Source organism: Onychomys torridus, chromosome 13 (genome assembly GCF_903995425.1).
Source record: "Onychomys torridus chromosome 13, mOncTor1.1, whole genome shotgun sequence".
NCBI classification, from domain to species: domain Eukaryota; kingdom Metazoa; phylum Chordata; class Mammalia; order Rodentia; family Cricetidae; genus Onychomys; species Onychomys torridus.
Genome location: NC_050455.1, coordinates 34735752 through 34760575, shown reverse-complemented (window position 1 = coordinate 34760575; position 24824 = coordinate 34735752).

The following is a 24824-nucleotide window of genomic DNA, read 5'->3' as shown; positions in this document are numbered from 1 at the left end:
CATGTGTTTGTTTTATTGAAGTAAAAGTGAATTATCTACTAGGCAAGGTCAGGTTGATGATGCCATATATATAATGCCATATATATATAATGTTTTCTGCCAACTCCTCAGGTACTATAAAGAGATAGCATTTCCATTTAGCTTAATTTGCTAAGCATATCGTCTTAACCTAAGTGGCAGCTTGGGCAGTATCCAATTTTATAATAATGGATCATTGATCTAGTGAATTCCTCTAAAAAGATATGCCATTGCATAGGTCTTTACTGTGTATCAATTTGTGTTCCTCATAATAGCCATCTAATACTTCTTTCCTATTATTGTTCATTTCCCACATAGCAACAGGCATTAGCTAGCCTCAATTCCAAGGCCAGTTGAGCTTGAATTGAATAAAGCCATATCTGATGTTTTCTCTTTATATTTTCAAATGGTTGGAATAGGGATAGGCTTAGGTCAATATTCAGACTGACACCTGCATGATATTTTCTAGACAATATTTAATTTCAGATACAGTGAAGCCCACAGATTGGGGAAGACGTGGTTCCTGTTTCTATATTGGCCAGCATCATATCTGATAGGCATGAGGAGGGCAGGTTGCAGGAAAGTGCCTATTCTCAGGGGGTCTTGGGTAATATTTTTTATGCACTCTTCTTTGGAAAATCTTTTAATGGTAGAGAGGGAAGACTTCCCTCTTAATTCAGTGGAATTGAGAGTTCCTTCTTGGGGCACAGGCATCCAATGCATCTAAAGGCTCTTTGCTGTGGTGGGCACTTTCATGGCAACTTGGGGTTTTGCATCTTGTCTTAGAAGTCATGCATCATCTATTTTTCTCATTTTTTTGGATTTTAAAAAGATAAAAGAAAATGAGAGAATGAAACAGCAAAAGCAAATGAAGTCTTGCATATAACCGCAAAACCTAAACATAACCAAAATGTATTTCCAATTCTTTAACTTGATTAATTTGACACATGAAGAAATCAGGACCCAAAGAGTGCAGGTGACTTGTCAATTATTCTGCCACAACAGAAACCCAGGGTCAAACTCTCAGTGTCCTGTTCACTTTCCCTGATGATCCACTTTGCTTCCTGTAAACTTTTTGGTGTTAAATCTTCTTTTGAGTAGCCCTTCCTTCAGTAAAGGATGGGCTTTGTCAGTCACCTAAGTTCTACCCCTCTTAGGTATCTGCAGATGGCTACCACCAGTCTCCATGACTGGAAGAATGCCAGCATGTAAATGTGCTTAAGCATATACAATGTCTATTGCATTGTTAAACTGTCACAGCTGAATCACTGTGGAAGAAGGTCAACACTGACATCTCAGAGTGGGAAAGGATTGCTGGATTTCATCTTGATTAGTTTATACTGGCAGTAATGGTACAAATCTGAGCAATGATCCAGATAATCTAAGCCAAGTATTTTTGAATTTCATAATTTTGGGTTTTAAAAACATAAAAATTTTTTTTGTTGGCATATGCTTTTTCAATACCTTGTGTTAATACAAATTCAGATGCAGCCTTGTTTCTTATCTCCCTGCAAGAGTTCTAGATCCTTCTCAAGAAGATATAGAAAAGTCCAGTGACATGAAGGCAGATTGGGTTCCGTGTATATGTAGCCTAGGAAGCAGGGTTCTACAGTGTTGAGTCCTGGACTTCAGGTGCAACTTGGAGGTCACACTGTTTAGTTTTAGTGTGCCATTACACATTATCATGTTTCATGTAGGTGCTAGCCTCCCTTTAAACTGTCACTCTCAGAAAGTGTGATGTTTCCTTCTGACCTTCTGAGATCTCCTCTTTTGATCTGCTGACTAACTGCCTCATCTAAAACCCCATGTAACATTCCATTATTACCTCATTTGCCCAGGATTCGGTTTTTTAAGGGAGTAAAAAAAGGTTATGGGGAACAATGCTGGTGAGTCAATTGAACGGTACACACATTTAACACCCTGGTCTAGAGCACCCTAATTTAAGCTTTCATTTGTTCAAATGGATAAGACGTTCATTAAGTTTCATGAGGTGCTTTGCATTTTGTTGGAGGTTCAATTTCCTTGTCTGGAGATGTCACACTGAATACTATCTTGCCAACTGTTGTGACAGCTTGATGACCAGAACTGATGTGCATGGCGGCCTTGGTGGAGAATGAGACACAGAATGGTGGTTCTGGCCTCAGATGGTGCCATCTTTGCAGTGTTTATAGCCTGAACCTGCAAATTTCTTGCACAAAATAATCATTCAACAGTTTAGAAAGGGAACAAACCACGTTATTTTGTCTGCCTTAGTCATATGGCCAGGACAGTTGTAGGAGAAAGGAAGATGAGAATGTGTTACTCTTTAGCATTTCTTCCTTACTCTTCAAGGTAAAAGTTGCTCTTGTTTTCTTTCTAGCAATAAATGGGAGTAAGTAATTTGTCTTAGAGAATTTAACTTCAGTTTTTCCTTCTTCCTTTCCTGTGGATGATGTCACACTGACTTTTATAGCTAAGATAATATTTATTTGGAGAAATCAAAAATAAAATAAATTTTATGTTTTTTTTTTTTTTGCCTTGTTTTAGTAGTTTTTCTTTTTCAGGTTCTGATGCCAGAGGGCACTAAGTACTGCCCAGGGGTGTGAATGGGAGGTATATGGGGAGAAACTGTGCAGAGGTCATGTGGGGGGTGCTGTGTGTGTGAAGTGGGCTCCTATCAAGTTCACATCTTGTCCTGATCTTGTTAAGCAATGTCACTAAGGAAGAAAAACAGGAGATCACTGCGAGTTGAGAGGAAAGAATGAGGACCATTTATCTGTGGTAGTCATGATTGGGGTCCCTGGCATGTGTGTGTGTGTGTGTGTGTGTGTGTGTGTGTGTGTGTGTGTGTGTGTATGTGATGACAGTCTAGCTCCTTATATAAACTAGGTCAAGCTCCATGAAACAGAGGCTACTCTTGTCATCTAAATGACTTGCTTCTCAGTCCATTGAGTGTTGTATACACTCATCTCTCTCAGCTCACTCAAAGTCTAAATGTAGAATTTGCAAGGTTCTCCTTTGAGATTTAGTCAGCTCATGGCTAGATCCAGGACAGGTATAACCTTACATTCTCTCTCTCTCTCTCTCTCTCTCTCTCTCTCTCTCTCTTTTCTTTCTTTTTCACTGTATGCATGACTGCAGTTACAACATGCATGTGTTCTTAATAAAAATCCAGATTACAGAACTGTTTCACCTCAAACAACGTTTATTGAACTTTTATTGTTCAGAAACGTTTTTCCTCTCATAAACACACATTGTATTGGAATGGATGCTATCACTTGATAATACAGAACAAAGAACGGAGATGGAGAAATAGGATTTAGAAAAAAACATTTCCACATGAAACATTTCCATTTCTTTTTGTTTGAAAACTCTCTTAACACCTTCTTGAGGACACATAGAGTCAGTGTGTCTCTTTTTATATTAAAAAATGGCCTTGGCCTGGGAAGCACTCAGTGTTTAGCACAAGGAATTTAGTGAAATACAATAAAATGTAATACATTTTGAACTCAAGCAACACAGAATAATTTATACATGGAGCTGTTGGTAGATTGGATCCTCTAGCAATTTAGCCAACTACAAATACATAAATCTTTCTCAAGGATACAAGCTTCTATGTGGAGAGGGAAAATTCTAATGTATGACTTTTGAAAAAAAAATATGGTGAGGTGTTGTTCCATAGCTTGCCTGTACTTAGTGTCTACATTTTTGCATTTTTACTGAGTATAATCGGCCTTTTCCCAGACTGTCTACTACTGTATTAGACTCAATAGTCTGTACTTTAGCTTAAGGTGTCTATTCTAGTCATTTCTGAGAATTTTAAAAATCTGTATATTCACTTTTCTCTGTGGTCTTTGTTACTGATTGAATTTTCATTTCTGTTTACTGGTTTTTTTTTTTTTTCTTAATCTCCTAGTAACCAATTTTTCTTGCCAGCTATTTGAAGCCTATTCAGCCAATCTTGCCTTAACCTATTGTTATCTCAAAGACATCTGTTACATGAGTCCTAAATGGTCTTATGATAAAAATCTGGAGATAGATATTGGGGTAAATGCTGAAAGCTCAGAGGAAACAAGGCACAGCCAGTTCTCATCTGTCCAAGTTCTCAGCCGATCCTGTCTCCATGAATTCTCAGACTGAATGCCTCTGAGTCCTTAGCGAAAGGGTTCTAGTTCCTGTCTCCTATGCTTATATGCCTTTCTCTGCCCAGCCATATAATTTCCTGTCTCAGCTTTCTTAGTGCTGGGATTAATGGTGTATGTGCTTCCCACACACTGGTAGCAAAGGCATGAGATCTCAAGTGCTGGGATTAAAGGGGTGTGCCATCACTGCCTGGCCTCTGTGTTTAATCTGGTGGTTTATTCTGTCCTCTGATCTTCAAGCACATTTTATTAGGCTACAACAAAACAGCACCATATACATCTCTGCTGTGCCTTTACTGTGCGGCACTGTCACTACCTTTCCAAACCCTGTTTTGTTCTTTCATGATAAAAACTGCTTGCAAACTTTGTCTATCACGTTCGGCTGTCCTTTCTTGCATACCTCACCTTCTTGCTCCTGAACACACGGTACCTGCCCATAGTACAAAATGAAAGCTCCACTTAAACCTTTACTCTCATAATTGACTGTCATTACAGTGCCTCAGTTATTATTCTGGAAGTTTCCTCTCTGAGGATTATCAGAATGAAGTGAATTATTTGCAGAGCAATTGCATGGATCATTGTAATCATTCAGACACATGACACATGGTAAGGGACTCTATCCAATATAGACTACCTGAATAAGGCCCAGATCAAACTCATTATCATTATCAGAAGGATGCAAGTGTTCCTAAGGTTAAAACCCATTCTCTAATAATTAGTGACATTATTTATAACCAAACTCAATGAAACAAACCAAACATAGTCACAATCATGATACAATATTTTGGCTTATGAAATATTTGCACTATAAATCACAGCATCAATTGTTATTTATTAGAGCTTTTCTGTATTTGTGACCATTTTAATAACTTTGGGGAAGGAGAGCTTTTTGAACGATAAAGCTTATAATGCAAATAATGATGAATTTCACCAATATCAACTTCAATTAATTTGACTTTTCCTTGGGTGTTGTTCCAGGGAGGGAAAATTCTGTTAGAGTTAGGAAAAGGCAAAATTCCCATTGTTCTCTCTTCTTCCTTTCTTGTTGAGAAACATAAGCAGAATAAAATGCAGAAGGTTGAGATTATATGGCATTTGAAGTCCTGTTGTTCAAAAGATGTGATTTATAACCAACTTTCAAGATTAAGCAAAGTTTTATCAAGTTTAAAAATTATAAGTTAGTTTCCTATTTTTCTAAAAATTTTTTTTTTTTTTTTTTTTGGTTGTGAGCCTAGCCTTTAACGGCTGAGCCATCTCTGTCACCGTGCACAAAACTTAAATCCAAGTGGATCAAAGACCTCAACATAAATCCAGCTACTCTGAACCTGATAGTAGAGAAAGTAGGAAGTACTCTTGAATGCATTGGCACTGGAGATCACTTTCTAAATATAACACCAGTAGCACAGACACTGAGAGAAACAATCAATCAATGGGACCTATTGAAATTGAGAAGCTTTTGTAGAGCAAAGGACACGGTCAACAAGACAAAGCAACAGCCTACAGAATGGGAAAAGGTCTTCACCAACCCCACATCTGACAGAGGGCTGATATCCAGAATATATAAAGAACTCAAGAAATTAGACATCAAAATGCCCAACAGTCCAATTAAGAAATGGGCTATAGAACTAAACAGAGAATTCTCAACAGAGGCAGTTCAAATGGCTGAAAGACATTTAAGGAATTGCTCAACATCCCTAATTATCCGGGAAATGCAAATCAAAACGACTCTGAGACACCACCTTACACCTGTCAGAATGGCTAAGAACAAAAGCACAGAAGACAGCTTATGCTGGAGAGGATGTGGAGCAAGGGGAACTCTCCTCCACTGCTGGTGGGAATGCAAGCTTGTACAGCCACTTTGGAAATCAATATGGTGCTTCCTTATAAAATTGGGAATCCATCTCCCCCAAGACCCAGCTATAGCACTCTTGGGCATATACCCAAGGAATGCTCAATCATACCACAAGGGCATTTGCTCAACTATGTTCGTATCAGCTTTGTTTGTAATAGCCAGAACCTGGAAACAACCTAGATGCCCTTCAACTGAAGAATGGATAAAGAAAATATGGTACATATACACAATGGAGTACTACTCAGCAGAGAAAAAACAATGACATCATGAGGTTTGCAGGCAAATGGATGGATGTAGAAAAAATCATCCTGAGTGAGGTAACCCAGACTCAGAAGGACAAACACAGTATGTACTCACTCATAGGAGGATACTAGATGTAAAACAAAGATGACTAGACTGCTATACAACTCCAGGGAGACTACCTAGAAAACGGGACCCTAGGAAAGACCCAAGGATCACCCAATGACAGAGAAATGGATGAGATCTACATGAACAATGTGGACGACAGTGGGAGTAATGAAGGGCAAGATTTGAGGGAAAGAAAGCTTAGGGGAGCAGAAGATCCCAGCTGGATCAAGAACAGAAAGGGAGAACGAAGAATAACAGACCATGATAAATGAAGACCACATGAGAACAGGAATAGGCAGAGTGCTGGAGAGGTCCCCAAAAATCCACAATGATACATCCTCTATAGACTGCTCGCAATGGTCGAGAGAAAGCCTGATCTGACCTAGTCCGGTGATCAGATGGCTAAACACCCTAACTGTCGTGCTGGAACTCTCATCCAATAACTGAAGGAAGTGGATGCAGAGATCCTCAGCCAGGCCCCAGGTGGAGCTCCAGGTGTCCAACTGTCAAGAAAGAGGAGAGTCTGCAAGAGCATGAATTGTTGAATCCAAGATTGCAAAAAGCACAGGGACAAATAGCCAAACGAATGGAAGCACATGAATTATGAACCAAAGGCTGTGGAGCCCCCAGCTGGATCAGGCCCTCTGGATAACTGAGACAATTGAATAGCTTGATCTGTTTGGGAGGCACCCAGTCTGTGGGACCAGGATCTGTCCTTAGTGCATGAGCTGGCTGTTTGAAACCTTGGGCTTACACTGGGACACTTTGCTCAGTCTGGAAGGAGGTGACAGGACATGCCTGTAGTGAATCCACCAGGTTTAAATGAATCCCCAGGGGTGTCTTGATCCTGGAGGACATGGGAATGGAGGGTAGGGGCTGGGGGGAAGGTAGGGGTGGGGGCGGGAGGGGGGAGGACAGGGGAACCCATGGCTGATGTATAAAGTATAAAACACATAATAATAAAGAAAAAAAAAATTTTTTTTGCAGGGGCCCTAATATCCACTTTTAATCTGTCTGATTTGACAGCTGCAGTCTGCATCCATACCTCAATCCTTCTCCTTTTTCCTCCCCCTCCCTTCTTCCTTCTCTGTTGCTTCATTTTTGCTGAAGAGCTAGGGACCGAATCCAAGGCCTTCAGCACTCTAAGCAAGGGCTCTACCCCTGAACCACACTTTATACACTAGAATTGACTCATTAATATGAGCACTAGCATAAGCACATTAACACCTGCAGTTTGAGTTCTGCAAGGGCCAGTAGACTAAACATATTGAGTAAAGTGAAATAATTTGGAATAAAATTTTGTCTTAAGAAAAAATTTCATATCTTAAAATCCTTTTATACATGAAATTATGAGGCAGCTTTATGAAGCATATTGTTCATATTTGGGGATGAGAGAGAATTGCTGCTTTAGCTAGGTGATTCCAAGCATTCTGGCCCCAAATGAACATAGTTCAATCACCATTTTAACGCTTGCTTGAGATTTCCTTTAGAGAGGAAGTACTGTTTCTGTGGACAATCTCGATCAGTTATGTTGAAGTTTCTTATTCTCATTGAACTGGTAATAAAATCAGATTTCAGAATGACAGCCTTCTCTCCCTTCTTATATTACCTTAGTTTTGTCTTTTTCTCCTGACTCATACTTAAAAAGACCCAAGTCAAACTTTATTCTCTGAAAAAAGTAAGTGATCTCAAGGCCAAGTATTCCATAAAGTCTATGTAAATCTCTTTTCTCTGTTAGTCAATTAATGGTGAAAGAGTTTTAAACTTGAACCACCAATCAAATATTTTCATCTGTGCATTTATTTGGCCATGGGTTGAGCGCTTAGCTTGTTCATGCATTCCTTGTAAGAAAGCAATAAGGACACGGAGCACCCTCTCAGGACATTCCTGCTCATGGACACATTGATGGGGTTGTCTAGCACTTCAGAAATATGACTGACTTTCTGAACTTTCATCTAATTCCCTAGACCTTCCTTTTCTACTTTTGGTTGGGGTCTTGTTTGTTCTCACTGGAATAAAAGCCTTAGGAAGCTGCTTTGCAAAATATTAAACATTAAAATTTGTGGGGCTTCTTTCCTGAGAAGACCACTTGTCCCACTTTCTGCATCCCCAAGTTCCCTGTAGTTCTTTGTCTGGAGTTGAGATGCCTCAAGCTTTCTCCCTTCCATGCCAACATCTCTACTGGTGACATCATTGTTCATATCTTGTTCAAGCAGCCCTGTGGATGAGACTTCATGGGTGTAACCTCTTGGACAGTTCTTGGAGACAGAATCTCACAGGAAACTTCTTGTTTGTTCCTCTGGCTCTTACAGTGTTTTTATTCCCTCATTTGCTCTGATCTCTGAACCATAGTCCTGAAATTATCTACCTGTCTGTCTATCTATCTATCTATCTATCTATCTATCTATCTATCTATCTACATATATATGATTTATACATATGTGTATATATGTATATACACACATATAAATGTATAGCTATATATATGTATAGCTATATATACATGCACACACACACACACACACACACATATATATATATATATATATGTGTGTGTGTGTGTGTGTGTGTGTGTATGTGTGTGTGTGTATGTGTACACACATACCAGTACTGTTATATGGACTGAGCAGGTTGTATTTATGTATTTTGAAACATATTCATATATTATATATACATAAATGTGTGATAACAAAAGAGGCAGTGAATTTCTGAGTGAGAGTAAGGAGGGAGAGGTTGGAGGGGAGAAAGTAAATGGGGAAATGATGTAATTGTATTTTTAATTTCAAGAGGTAAAAAGTTGTTATTAGAATAAAAGCTTATTTCTTCTCACAAAAAATACCCATAGGTGAGCTTTTCTCACAGATTAAGATTGAATTGTGTAAGTAAGTAATCATTCCCACATGTGGAATTTTAGTTTTTCACTGTTTGAGAGCAAATAGTGACCATGCTGGAGCAGTGAGCCTTTTTGAGAGTCTCCAAGCTTACTCTATCTCTCTCTATTGACATTCAAGCTGTTTTTTTTATAGTTACTGTATTTGAGAAGTTGCTGGTATTAAAGTTGCTAAATTGACAAGGTATAGGCCATGTTAAAATGCCATAAGCTCTATCCTTCTTTAAAACATAGATTTATTTGTTTTTATTTTTATATGTGTGAGTGTTTTGCTTGCATATGTGTCACTGCATCACTTCCATGCAGTGCTGGTGGGGACTAGAAGAGGGTGTAGGATCCCCTGGAACTGGAGTAATAGTTGTGAACCAGGATGTGGGTGCTGGGTACCAAACCTGGATTGCCTGAAAGAAGGATAAGTGCTCCTAACTGCTAAGCCATCTTTCTAGCCTACATTCCACCATTCTTATTGAGAACTTGATTTTTTTTTTATTGAATAAATTGTTCTCTGAGTTACTGGCAGATTTGATGCATTGCCAGAGGTCCAAAAGGGTTGGTTTCAGAAAATTTTCAAGGAATTTCATTAGCTTTATGAAAGGTTGAACCTATGGAGATCTTTTGCCCACCATTCAAGATGACCCTCTGATTCTATTTTGATCTTCACTCCATGACTCAATTCTTTGGATGTCTCTGGCTTCATTGAGGCCCTATTTCTTATAAATCAGCAATTGTGGATCTAAATCTCCTTAACAATCCTCTTGGCAATAAAAAAGGGACATGTGAGCTTCTGAGAAGGGGCCAAGGTCTGCTGGTGCGACAGCAAGCCCAATCAGGGAACATCCACTTCTCCCACCCTGTAGACTTCTGATTGAGAACAAGAACCAAATATTGCCAGACTTTCCAGTTTATCAAAAGGAGCAAGGCATCCAGATTCTTTTTTTAAAAAATGAATAAAATGTCTGTACTTTTGTAATTTGGTGATGTGACACAGCTTGCTCCAGGAGACCAGCTTTCAGAGTAGACCCTTGGCTTGCATCCTCAAAGAAGTATAGTGATGACATAAAGTGGGCTTTTCTCTAGGTTGTTTCTTTCTTTCCTGTAAAAGATTATATTAATCCATGAGATTTTCTTCATATTTTCTACCTTTGTTATGCAAGGGAATCAATTTTATAAAGTTAATATTAGAAACTGGGTTCTCAGCTCATTTTAAATGAGGAGTTTCTAACAGGAGACGTAGATAGTCTCTCCATAAACTTCCCTCCCTGTTCACTCCTTCCAAGTTCCTTCATATAGCAGTGATGTGCAGACTGGAATATGTTGTCTTGGCTAACCAAGAAAGACATTACCCAGTGTAGATTTGGAAGAATACAGCAAGGAAGACCCTGTGATTCTTAAGGGGTCTGGAGCATAAGCTTTTGGTAATTCTTTGCCAATTTGGGCTAACACTGTCCATTTGAAGGACTTGGAGTAAGACTGCAGGAATAGCTAGGAACTATGCCTCTTGTGGAGGAAAGCAGAATTGGCAGGAAGAGCCAACCTTGCTTGTCTTAGAGCAGGCTTTAATTCAAACCATTTGAAACACTGCGGAGTATTTCCTGGGCCCTCTCAGCTGCTTTTTTTTTTTTTCCTGGGAAAAGATAAACATGCATTGTTTAACTCTAAAAGGTGTCCGTTTTGTTCTGAAACCTAAATATATTCTGCTAAGATAACTATTGATTTTCATTCTAGGAAAACTCATATGAGGTAATCCTCCATCTTATTTTGCCAAGGCTAAGGGAATCATGTGTATGAATCTTTATCAATCATGTTCCTTCTGATGGTCATTGCTATTAAGCTTGACCAAACCCTCTGCAGAGCTCTAGTGAGGCACAGAGCAGAGGAACTGCAGTTCTCTTCCCCATCAGTGACTGGTGCTTTGAACTCCACCATTCACATACTTCATGCTCAAGCATCACTTTTCTCATGACTGGCTCAGAATTAAAGGCTAGGAAATTAACTTACTAGAAAATTAAACATGACCAGGCAGTTGGGAATAATAGGGATAACAATTTGTATAGAATTTTCCTCTCCAACTTGATTTTCTTCCCCCTAGTTCTTAGAGGTAAAAACCAAACACATTACTCATTTTTAGCAAAGATTAGTTAGATGTGAAAGTGTATTGATTATGAAATTAATAGGAAAATAAATAATGAAGTGGTGGAAGAATAAAAGACATTAAGGAACAATTCTATGTAATATTTGAAGCAGAATAATTACATACTAGTAAAAATTCTTGTCATTTGAAATGTGGGAGGATCCTAACAATATTTATTACTTCTAGAATTGTGAACTGCATGTTTGTATACCCCCAAAAGATAAAAGATCAACAAAACATCCTATTCTCTCAAATAAACACCTCTGTCTATAGAAATTTAAACTCAATATGTCTAGAGAGAAAGAAGAGATACCAGAAACTGAGGTAAACATATTTGTAACTTGCATATTTGATAAAGGATTTTTGCTATAGTTTGGAATGTTAGTCCTCACAAAGGCCAATGTGGCCAATGCTTGGGCCTCAAGGTAGCACTATTGGGAGGTGCTAAAGTTTCTGGTGGAAGGTTATCAGTAGTCAGTGGGCATTTGTCCTAAAGGAAGAGTGTGGAACTATGATAACTGATCTCTTTTTTCTTCCTGCTGATAAAGTGTGATTTTACTCCTCTGTGTGCTCCCAGCATGGCATACTGCTCCACCACAGGTATAAAAACATCAGAGCTTATTTAACAGGTACTAGAACTTCCAAAACCATGGACTTGAACTGTGGGATGACTCAGCCCTAACAGGCCTGAGAGCATTAACAAACTGGTAACAAGATTATGCACATAAGATACTTCCTGAGAGCCAACCTGGGTCTGCCTAAGGGTCTTAGCAATAGCAGCTGAGCTGTGATTTGAGATAACCCAGACCAATGAGAGGCAACCATGTTACATCAGCAGGTGCACATTTATCAGACCTTCCCCTGGGGCAGTATGGAGGGTATTTGAGGCTTGCCTCTTCCTGAATAAACTGAGTGGGTTGTTTTCAACCATCCTTCCATAGTCTGTGTCATTGACTCTGCACCTACTTGCCCCATCCATCCAAGGGACCGTCACAGGACCCTACCACATTTGGCACCCTAACAGGGTTCTGCTTGTCTCCCTTTCCTCACTCGAGGTACTGGTTGAGTGCCCCCTTGAATGATACATTTCAGTGAGAACCCCCCCCCCCATATACACACCATGTTCAATGTTTTCAGTCCTGGACTGAACAATGTTTTTCAGTACTGTTGAAGTTCCCTCCCCTCTCCTTGTTGTTTGTCTTGTTTGTGAGTCTGTCTGCACAGTAGGATGGCATTATACTTTTGTTCACGCTCACCCAGCTTTTCCATATAAGGGCTGGACTCTCAGGAAATGGAGCCACAGTCTGACTCCCAACAGTCAACCCTTCTTTAGAGATTCTTGAGTCTGACACACATGTTCACTTTCTTTTTTGTCTATCACACCTTCTCCCAGTATGGCTAATCTCCTCATTCACTGTAAAGAGGCTCCTATTGGAGCCCTCAAGTCCCTCCTGACCACCCAAGGGCTCTGGGTTACAGCATCAGAACTAGAAAGGTTTTGGACAGAGGCTGTGGTGCTTGCCCCATGGATCTCTCCAGAGAACATGTGGGAACTTGATCTTTGGATGAGAGTTTTATTCCTGGCTAGAAAAAGGGAAGTGGCCTCAGGAGTAACCCTCCAATTGTCTTTTGTGCCCATTTTATTGGCTATAATTGCTGGCCTAAAGTCCTCCTCTACTGAGGAGGTCATTGAGGCCCACAATAAACACTGTCAGGAACAATGTAACACAAACTTATCTATCACCTCCATGCTGTCCATGACTGATATTTCTTCCACCTCTGATGATGAGGAAATGGAGGAGAATAGGCATACCCAGCTCGTGAAAGTAAAGGAAAGGGATAGAAAGAGAGGAAATGATTGCAGTAGCTCTCAAGCCTACATCAGTAGCCCTTTTCTCTGCTTCCTCCATGCCTTGAGCAGCTACCCCCTCACTGCAGTATCCATGGAGTTATTTGCCTTGATGTCTGCTCACCAAGCCAGTTGCTCCAAGTATCTCTTAGCATCTCCTAGCCTATTCCACCTATGGTGGCACACATTCCCGCCATGGTGTTTCCAGTTAATGTGGGTCCCAATGTGGCCAACCTGCAATGGATACCTTCCCCTCTTGCATACCTGTCCTTGGTCCGGAAGGCCACTAATAAATCAGGTCCTGACTTGATGTATTTTGAGCAAGTTCTACGGCAATGGGCAATGCATGTGCAGTCTTATTATGACTGGTACCATTTAATAAAGGCTGTGTTGGAGCCTGCAGTCTTCCTAACTGGCACAGTGCCTGTGATGACCAGGCTGAGATTCAGGCTCAACTAAATATATAGTACATCGCTGTTTCTGTTGAGATGCTCACAGGTTAAGGACCATATTTTAACCCTGTCACATAAGACCAAATTGGACAACATGCTCATTTACTTGCCTTGGGAGACACCATTGCCCCTGGAGCATTGAAGGGATCCTCTCACCCTTAAATGGCAAACCCCTGCTCCCCTATTAACCAGTGGGCAAGGGTATGCTTGCATTTTTCCCCAGAATAACACCATGCTAATATTGATACCCTTCAGAAATATATGTACAGAAACATACATTTTTGGCCAAAGAAGAAGCTTTAGAGGGATAATGTATGTTATTTTAACCCTTTATATCACTATTTGCCTCACTACTGAGGCATTAATTAGGGTCATGTCATTCAGCATGTGACCCTAGATATCAAGCAATTTGCCTCACCCCCTATAAGGTCACAAATGCATCATCAGAAAGACTTCAATTGGCACAATACATGAAGGGATCCTGATAAGATAAGTTCCTTAATTACTAAATTTGACTAGGGTCCCACCCATGTCCTTGGAGACTGAATTTTTGACTAATGTCTGAACAATATTAAGAAACACTTTGATCCCTCCCAGATCCTCACACATGTCTTGCTTGGCAGAATGGTACCTTTAATCTTCTCCTGTTCAAATGTCTTCTACAACAGATTTGCTAACAGAGGGAGGCCACAAAGTTGACCCTACAGGTTTTATTGGCTCTCAGACACCCAGAACAAAGTCCTTCTAGAGAGGTAATGCACACACAGTTCACTGAGATACAGGATACTACCTAAAGCCCACTACTCAGAGATGGACAGTTCTCTAGGATTGACACTCTTTGAGGGCTATTAGTCAATGACAGGTAAGAGATTGTTGGACAGGCCAACCTTAAATGGGCACAGTCCATTATGCTGAGCTCTCCTGAGGTGGAGTCAACAAGGTTAGGGCAATGTACCCTAGCTCCCACTGAGCATGTCCCATAAATGATTTTTTTAAAAAAGCCCAAACTGGTAATGAGAGCATGCCCATAAAATACTTCCTGAGAGTCAACCTGGGTCTACCTAAGGGCCTTAACAACAACAGCTGAACCATGATCTGAGATGACCTGGACCAATGAGAGGCAGCCATGTTACATCAGGAAATGCACATTCATCAGACCTTCCCCTGGGACAGTGTGGAGGGTATTTAAGGCTTGCCTCTTCCTGAGTAAACTAAGCTTGTTGTTTTCAACCATCTTCCCAGAGTCTGTATCATTCACTCTATGCCTCCTTGCTCCCTCCAACCAATAGAACCTCACTGGACCCTACAACATGGAACCAGCATCTTCTCTTCATAGTTGATCATCTCAGTTGTAATGGTGACAGGGAGCTAGCAAATTTGACTATTATCCAAAATATACTAAGAGTTCTTACAACCCAACAATGAGACCATGAACAGTGAAATTAAATGAGGAAAAGATCCAAACAGGCATCTTAGCAAAGAAAACATGCAAATGGTCAATAAATATACAAATATGTTCAGTATTATATGTGACTTGGGAAATGTAAATTAAAACAAAAGGTTGATATTATTCGTATCTGAATGGCCAAAATTATAAACATTGATCACCAACCACTGTCAAGGACATGGACCAGCAGGGGTTCTCACTGGCTGCTGGTAGGGGTGTAAAGTAGTATAGAGAAAGATATTTTGGCAGATTCTTGAAAAACCACAATTATCATTGAATCCAGCAAGAGCTGTCCTTGATATTTACCAGAGAGTTAAAACTTATGTCCTCACAAACACCTGCAGATATCTGTACACAGATGCTTGTAGAAGTTTTATTCATAATTGGTAAACTTTAGGTGCATGTGAGATTTCTGTTAGTAGGCAAACAGATAAACTGTGGTGTATCTGGGTGATGTCATATTTTTTTCAGCACCAGAAAGGAAAGAGCTATCAAGCATGACAAGAGTAATTTTAAGTGTTTATTACTAAAGGGAAGGAATCAACCAGAGAAGATAAATATTGTATTGTTGCGCACACACACACACACACACACACACACACACACATATCGCATTGTAGAAAAGGTTAAACTGTGGAAGAAAAAAGATCATTTATTGGCAGGGAAGGATCAAAGGAAGGAAGGTAGAAATTGATTAGCTACTAAGGATTTTTAGGGCAGTTAATGTTATAGACAGATGGCGTTATAAAATTGTCTAGACCCACAAAATGCATAATTCTAAGAATTCTTACATAAATGACAAACATTATATGATAAGGCTGTGTCCATGTAATTTAACTGACTAGACCAAAGGTCTATATGTGACAGATGGTCATTCAGGGAGAGAGAAGTAACAAGGTCACAGGAACTGTATGTACTTTTAATTTTAGCTCGATTTTATTGTGAACCTAAAACAGAACAAAATCTGTTTCATAAAAGATCCTAATATGTAAGACTTAGCCATATTGTTTTATTAGTTTTAATTTTTAATGAAGAAAAGCAATGACTAAGATTGTGGTGATCATTAGAAACTTGGTCTGTGTCTTTGTCCCAAATTGGTTTCATTGTAAGCCTCAGCGCAAACTAAAATGTAAGTGCAGCTCAGTAAATGGGCAGGAGCTGTGATGAGCACTCTCTGAATGGCAAAGAGGCTCTTCTCCCTTATGGCATTTGAAAAGGCTCTTCTCCACTCCCTTCCATCTTTAAATGTGAGTGCATTTATCATTCTCTTTCATTTCTTCACATTTCCACTATGTATTTTTTATGAAGATAGTAGTGCCAAGAGCAGAAGCATTAATCTGTCGTTATCCAGACAAGGGACGATTCATTAAAGCTTTTAAGTTAGGATCAGCTTCTCAAAGCCTCTACATTTAGTGATAGGCTCCTTATTTCACTGAGGTTCCCAAGCTCTAGATCGGCCTATTTAAAAAGACAGAAGGAAAGTATAGGGTCTATTCTCAGCATTCACATAGGATGGCTAACAACTGCCTATCTGAAGATCTATTTTATCCTCTCAGGGTACCAGGCATACATGTCATACATATACCAGGCACTCAAACACACACACACACACACACACACACACACACACACACACACACACACACACATACCTAACATCATAATTAGGTCATCACTATATGGGAATAATTCTAGATGAGGACCCACAAGTCTCTTCTTGTGGGTTCTTCCTGTCAATCAGATGCCTGCTAGTCAATATTTTATTTATTTATTTATTTTTGCCGGAGCTGAGGACTGAACCCAGGGCCTTGTGCTTGCTAGGCAAGCGCTCTACCACTGAGCTAAATCCCCAACCCGCTAGTCAATATTTTTAATACCATGGAGGAAGTAGTATCATATTATGTTTAGTTTGATAGTCCCCCATCTTTGATAATGTTCAAGTTAGCATCCTCATATTTTCTATTCTGACCTTAAGATGAGCTGTATTTGCTGCTCTTCTTGGGATATCCTACCTGTCATTCTGGTAATACTTGAGGCTGGGGTCTTATAGGTTCATTCCTGTTACATTCAGAGTTATCCTAGCTGGAAAACCGAGGGAGGACATACCCTTGGGGTAGGTACTCAGGTGGGGATTTAGATCCTATGATACATTTTTAATGTCAGCATAATGGGACCATAATAGATTTCGAGACGTTCTAGTCACCAGATTCTGAGGAGGCATTCTTTTCATGAGGAGTCCTGACTTTTGGGTGCTTCTGGATAAGATATTTACAGACAAAACATTAGCTCTGAAGTCTTGCATCAGAGCTGAGTCTTGTGTTGGTATCTCCTGCTAAGTATCTTGAGGTTTTGGAGCTCAGTTCCTCCAGGTTAACATTCACCTAATGCTGTTATAATAATTATGATGTTAATCATCATCTATTCCCTTGAATGGCACAAGATGCTACTGTTGGTAAAAATGACTAAATCTTCTTATTAAAGTAAATCTTCAGAAAATCTTGGGCAAGTATCTTTCTTAATGTGTCGAGTGTTTTTGTTTGTCTGTCCCAGGATATATTGCTGTTGGTTATAGGATATATGAGAAATTGAAAAACAGGTGGAACTCCTAACCTAGCTATCCAAAGGGAATAGTGGCTGAAAATGTCCTACCTACATAGCACAACAGATATGTTAGTAATTTTATTATTTGACTCTCAATAATTAAGTAAATAAATGGGGTTTGTTTTGGTTTATAATTCTTGTTCATGGTTCTGCTCTTAGGTTGGAGCCACCTCTGGATGACTTTTCTGCTAGCAGAGTCCCAGGGTGATACAGGACCTCACAGAGCAGATGCAGGAAGTTTGTGTGTGTGTGTGTGTGTGTGTGTGTGTGTGTGTGTGTGTGTGTGCATGCACGCATGCACGTGCATATGTGTGTGGTCTCTCCTTGTGCCGTCCCCTGCACTGAATAAAGAGAATGTTATCCTGATGGATCTTATTTATCCGTAATCATTTTCCAAAGTTTTAACTACAAATACTGTAATTGGATTAAGTTTCCATGTATTTAGCACCTACAATGGGGATTAGACGCACATTTGCCCAGCAGCTCAGTTCTACATCACTGATTAAAAGAATTGCCTCAGTGTAGAAAAACACATTGCAGTTATTTTGAAAGCAGGTGTTTCATTTTTCAAAAGAAGTTGTCAATTATATCTTGCTGAGGACTTATCGCTATGTGAATTGTGTCCCAGTGGAATTATATAGTTTGAAGGATGTTTAAAAATATTAAATCAATAAAAATTTGTATAATTTAAAAAACTTATTAAAAGACTGTCAATGACCTACATTATTTTGAAAAAATAATGAGAAACTTTGAAAAAATAATGTGAAATAAAGTGAAACTTTTAGTGTCAGGAATTCTAAATCTTTTACATATTTAACTAATTCTCATGAATTTTGAATCTAACACTTTGAGTCCTGCAAAAGAACAAATATGACAAGAAATTACCCTATTTTTGTTGTTGTTGTTTTGTTTTCTTAATTCCTGGTAACATTCTTATACAGGGTAACTGAAATCCAGGAAGGTACCCACACTTGTACTGTTCAAGTGTGCTTGCTCTTGGTCACCCAGGGAAATCTCTCTCTTCTTGACATGTGTGCTTCTGATGGGAAGAAATAAATGAATTATGTATTAGGATTGGAGCCATACCTAAAAAATGTTTCTATGTAGAACAGTGTGAGAAAACCCTTTCATTTCTAAGATCTAGAGTATTGATGCTTTCAAAATGTTCGATTTAGATAACACTATGGAAATCTTCTTATACCTACCCTACCCCCCCTTCAAGTAATATTCACATACTCTCTCTCTTAACTCCCAAATACTGTCTCAGCAAATAATCTAGTTTCCATATTTTCAGCCAACTTTTTAAGAGTGGAAAACATTTGTGCTCTACTGGAGTTAGTTGCTTTTTTTTTTTTTTTTTTTTTTCTCTTTAGAAACACACAGAATCCCCAGCTTTCCTCATTTCTTCTGCTTTTCACAAAAAAGGTAATTTTAATATGGAGCTGTGAAGCATCTCCACATGGCAACCCCACAGTGCTAAGACCTACTGTAGAAGGAAGGCATGGCTGGTCTTTCCTTCATGCTAGAGGAACTAACTAGCTTGTAGTGATGGAATGGTACCTTGCTATCAAATTTGTCCTGTCAGGGGTTCTTTAGCAGTCCTTGGCTGGGTTTATTAGTGATTTGCTTCTTCTGTTCATTCAGATGAAAGAATGTTATGTCTGAAGACCAGGCCCCAAGCAGCTCAATTGTCAGCTCAAGAACATATTCTGCAGGCATTAATACTCAACTTTGCCAGACCTCTGGTTTTTGCTGCACTGAGATGGCTCCTCTGCTATCCTTATACCACAGCTGTTTCTGGTCCCTAGGGTTTTGTTGGCTTTAGGTGTTTCCCAACTCCAGGGAAATAATTCACATTACCCCCTTTCATGGATCTGTGTGTTTCCTGTGTTTTTAGAAGACTAACAATGAAGCGTTTGAAGAAAAAGCAATACTTTCTAATTCCTAAAAAATGGTATGAGGTCTGATGATAGGTTAGTGTTTTTCATAGCTTGTACTTAGAGGCAGTATAGACATTGACAGTGGGGTATGAAATTTAAACAAAGTGTTCATAGGATTAATAGATAAAGAGCATATTGTGTTCTCAAGTGCTTTTCAAAAGAAATTAACATACATACTTTTCCTTGGCCTTTAAATCTATATTCTTCCCCCTGCCCCCAGCATTTCTCACTTTAATTGTTTATATATGTGTTTGTGACTTTCTGCACCTCTGAGTGTGGCTACAGAAAACTGTTTGTTTTAAGCTCTGGCTCTTGACTTTTCTTTTCTCACCCCTCACCTGACATAATTCACTTAATTTTTATTTTTTTTAATAAACCATATGTGATAGCCACTGCCCATCTGAAAGGAAACTCTGGTGTGGCTTTTTGTAAGATGGTCAGTGAGTTCCTGATAGCGAGACTTGGTGAACAGTCTCTTTCCAGGAGTCGAGTGTCAGGCAGCTGTAGGTCTTGGGGATGGCATCGAAGTTGGTCTTGGCTTAAATCTGGTCTGCTGGCCAGCCAAGTCTGGTTCTGCAATGGCATGGTGTTTAGAACCTCAACCTTTAGGGATGCTCCTGAGAAAAAGCTGCTGATCTTGATTCCTTAATGCCTTAATGAATAGAGATAATAGGCACATCTTTTTTGTTTGTTTGTTTGTTTGGTTTTTCAAGAGAGGGTTTCTCTATGTAGTTTTGGATCTCACTCTGTAGACCAGGTAGGCCTCGAACTCACAGAGATTGATCTGGCTCTGCCTCGCAAGTTCTGGGATTAAAGGCGTGCACCACCACTGCCCGGCAGATACTAGGCAGATCTTTAAGGGACTTGATCTTTATGTCTTTGAGCAGGCAGCCCAGCTTAATGTGGAGGATCCACTCCTTGTCTTTGGCTTTACTTCCATGAAGCCTCAGTCACAGCCACTGCCCCACTAAGATCGCTGTGGTGTCGTCCCACTTGGGTACTCATTTGCCATTTGGTGTTTCCACAGAGAAGCAAGCTTTGGCTTTTTGTCAGTTTCATTTCTCACCTTGCAGAGTTCTCTCGATCTATATTGAAAGGCTGCAAATGGAGCTGACATTTGTCATTGTTAAAAGAAGATTCACTTTAGCCTGGAGTTTTGCTTTCAAAATATTGGTTGATTAAAACATTGATGAAAGCCCCCTTGGACTCATTATATGTAGTGCTGTTTTAATTAACTTCAGTCATCAGGATTGATGACAAGTCAACATGTGACGCCTTGATGCAGAGAATTAATGGGCAGCACATTTGGCTGTCTTCCCAAACTGTACTATAGATTTGAGCATAATATTCATTTCTTGGGACATTCTGACATTGTAGACTTGATAATTGTAGCATTTAATGCAAATAATATGGGCTTTTAAATATAAACATTAAGTAAGTACATATAATTATCCATAAAATAGCTAACTAAAAGATAATGTCTCATACTTTAAATAATATGTATATATTATTTGTTTCTATTGGAAATAAAATTATTTTCACATTAGATATTTTTAATTAGAAAATAAATGCATGATTATTATGACAAGTAAAATAGTATAAGAATGCACAAAAAATTAAGTATCCTTCTCTGCCTTGACTTTCCTGAGATAATCAAGTGTGGATCTTATGCCATTTTCCTTACTCATTGTCTTAAACCAAGACAAAGTATTGTTTGTAAAAATGAGTTGTTACTACATATGCCATTTTACTTGTATTTTTCATTTATCCACACAGAATAGATCTCCTAAGAGTGGTTGGGATATAATTTATTTAATTTTTTCTGTTTCTCTTTTTAAACTTATTTTCTTTTTCTAAAACTTCTGACATAAATAATTAGCAAATATCAATAAGCAAAATAAAATAATCAATGCTCATATTTATGGGTATTATAAGTTATTTCAGTACATATATACATTGACTGATGAATAAATAAAGCTAAACCTATTTATTTACTTAATCGCTTGTTATTTCTTTATAATGAAAACACTGCTTTCTTTTGGCTACATGAAATGTAGTTACATTTTTATTATCTATGCTCACTAAAAGTTAGTGTTAACTAGAAGAAAAAGTCATGTAGAATAGGAAACTCATGATTTCATGTGCTATATAACAATGTTTCAGTCAACAATGGACAGCATATACTGACATTTATGTGCCAGATATAATACTGTCATAAGTGGTATTATCTAATGATATGGTAGCCATCTTGGCTTGTGCATGCATACTATGTGATGTTTGCATGCAATGGAATCATCTCAAGATGCATTTTTCAATATGTGTCCCTTTAACCAATGAATGTAATATGTGAATACCCTCTTACAGATGAACATATATACACATGCATATGCATAAACTCTTTATCTCTATCTCTCTGTCATCTATCTGTATCTCTCTTTATATCTCTATCTTGTGTTTGTACTCTATCTATCTATCTATCTATCTATCTATCTATCTTTATCTATTTATCTCTCCATATATCTATTTATATCTCTATCTATCTGTCCATCTATCTCTCTATCTGTCTATCTGTCTATCTATCTATCTATCTATCTATCTATCTATCTATCTATCTAATGAACTTTGCTTATATCAGCACCTTTTCTTGTGGCTGTGATCAGATATTTGACAAGAAGCAACTTAAAGGGGGAGGGTTTATTTTGGCTTAAGGTGTAGTTGGTCATGACTGGGTGACATGGTAGTGGGAGTGACTTGTCTTTGTGGTGGCAGGTGTGGGAGGCTTCTTTCACCTGCAGATTAGGAAGCAGTTAGTAGACAGACAATAGGGTTTGGCTACAAACCACAAGGCCTTCCCACCCATAACTCACTTCTATGGAGGTCCACCTTCTAAGGGTTCCATCACCTCCGACATAAGTCTACCAACTGGGCAACAGCTGTTCATGTACAGGAGCTTGTGAGGAACATTTTAAATCCACACTGTATTTTGCTCATGGCCATCCACTTCTGTTACCCACAAAACAACAACAAAAAAAATGAGGCCTCATTTTTCTCCCCGTGGGGCCTCCACTCAGTGCCTGCAGTGCCTGCAGCTCTCCTTAGCAAGTGCCATACATTTCTGCCAACTCCAGTATCCTGCAGCCTCCATTGTGACTTTGGCTTCATACATGTAGCTTCCATAACAGCCCACTAGGGAGCTCCACACAAGAAATCCAGCCTTGTTATATATTACTTATCCTCAGCACCTTTCTGGAACCCTGCTGAGAGCTTCTCTTATGCCTGCATCTCACATTTACACAAAACTAGCCCCACATAGGTGCTGCCAAATTGTGCTACCACCTTGATTGTATCACAGCAACAGCAATGTGACTAAGACAGTATCTGACACGTGAGTCACTCCTGAGGAACTTGAAGACATTCTTAGGCTAGAGCCCATTCAGGAGATGTCCATCAATTTCACAAAAGTTTGCAAAACTAGTTATAGCCCTAGGAAGAGGGAGCTGAGCCATCAATCAGTCTCTTATATTTGGGGATTTGAATGTTAAGAATGCCCTTAAAGTCAATCTGCCATTCCCTAATGCTGGAAGAATTATAAAGATGCCTCTTAGTTTACACTTCGAAAAAGATAAAACACTGCATGTATAGCATGTCCCAGGGCTGAGGAAATACTGTTATTATAGTTTTAAAATATACATTCCCAGCCTTCTCACAAGTATTAGCTCTTCATTCCACAGCTAGCCATCTCAGGTGATAAGTTCAATGGCTATCCTTGCTACTCAGCTCCTGTACTTGCCTTTCTGTTGTGTGAATTGTTTCATGCCACAACTATAACTCAATTCTGAAAGTCCATGAGGTCCTTCCCACAAATTCAGATGTTCAATTAATTATTCTCTGTATTTATTCTTTCTTACTTTTACGTCATTACCTAAGTCTTTGTCCTGGTTCATAGCTTTTATTTATGTTCCACAATGTCTGTAGTACCAAGGACAATAAACTGCTTCCCACATGCTCAGAACTCTTCCACATAAAATATGCTCAACTTTCACAATAATCTTAGGGGATACAGTTTAAGTCTTAATAAATCAATAACATGTTGTTTATTTACTTTCTGCAAATAACATTGTATTAAAATTTAAAATAAAATTAATTTTAATTTAAAAAGAATTTTTAAGTTAATATACCAAGTAGCAGATTTATTTATGCCATTTTCATACAGAAATGTCATTCTAATTTGTCCTAGTCTGTTCCCTTCTCTTTGTACCCTTCAGGTTACTGATCCTAAGCTGTTATATAGCCCCTCTTTGTGTTCCATGTCCTATGTATCCATTTCCCACTGTGATGGTTAATCTTGATTGTCAGCTTGATGGGGCATATACTCAAAGCTCTGGGCTTCTCTGTGAATGAGTTTCTCACTGAGATGGAAACACCCACACCAGCATTCATCTCTCTCTACTTCCTGAGTGCAGATACAATGTGACCAGATAGATTCCTCAATCTTGCTCAGAGGGCCAGGTTTGCTTTCAACACTGCACCATCCCCCTGCATGATGGATTGTACCCTCCTCTGTGAAACTGTTCCTTCCTTAAACTGTTTTATTCTCAAGTATTTTGTTATAATAACAACAAAAGTGACTAATACATATCCTTTGCCACCTTCATTTAAGATTTCTTCCTCCTGTCATAATCCCATTCCTAGTTTCATAAACTACACATACATAATAAAGTTACACACACAGATATGCATGTATATATATATAATATATATATATATATACATATATAATTTCAATCAAGGTTCCACTTCTAAAGGAAGTATATGGTGTATAACTTTCTGAAGCTGGCTTATTTTGCTTAACGTAATGATTTGCGATTGTGTCATGATTTCATTTCCCTTTATTGCCAGATAGATTCCACTATGTATTCATTCCACAGTTTCTTTATTCATCTCTTGATGGACTTGTAGGCTAATTCCATTTTCTGGCTGTTAAGACTAATGCAACAAAAGACTTGGATGTTATCCCTGCCTTGTAGACTTAGAGCTGTTTGGCCATATACCCAAGAACAGTATTTCTGAGTCATACGGTAGATCTATTTTTAGTTTTTCTGAGAAGCTTCCATACTGATTTCCTAGTGTCTTCAGATGTTTACATTCTTTACCTGCAGTGTGTCAGGTTCATCG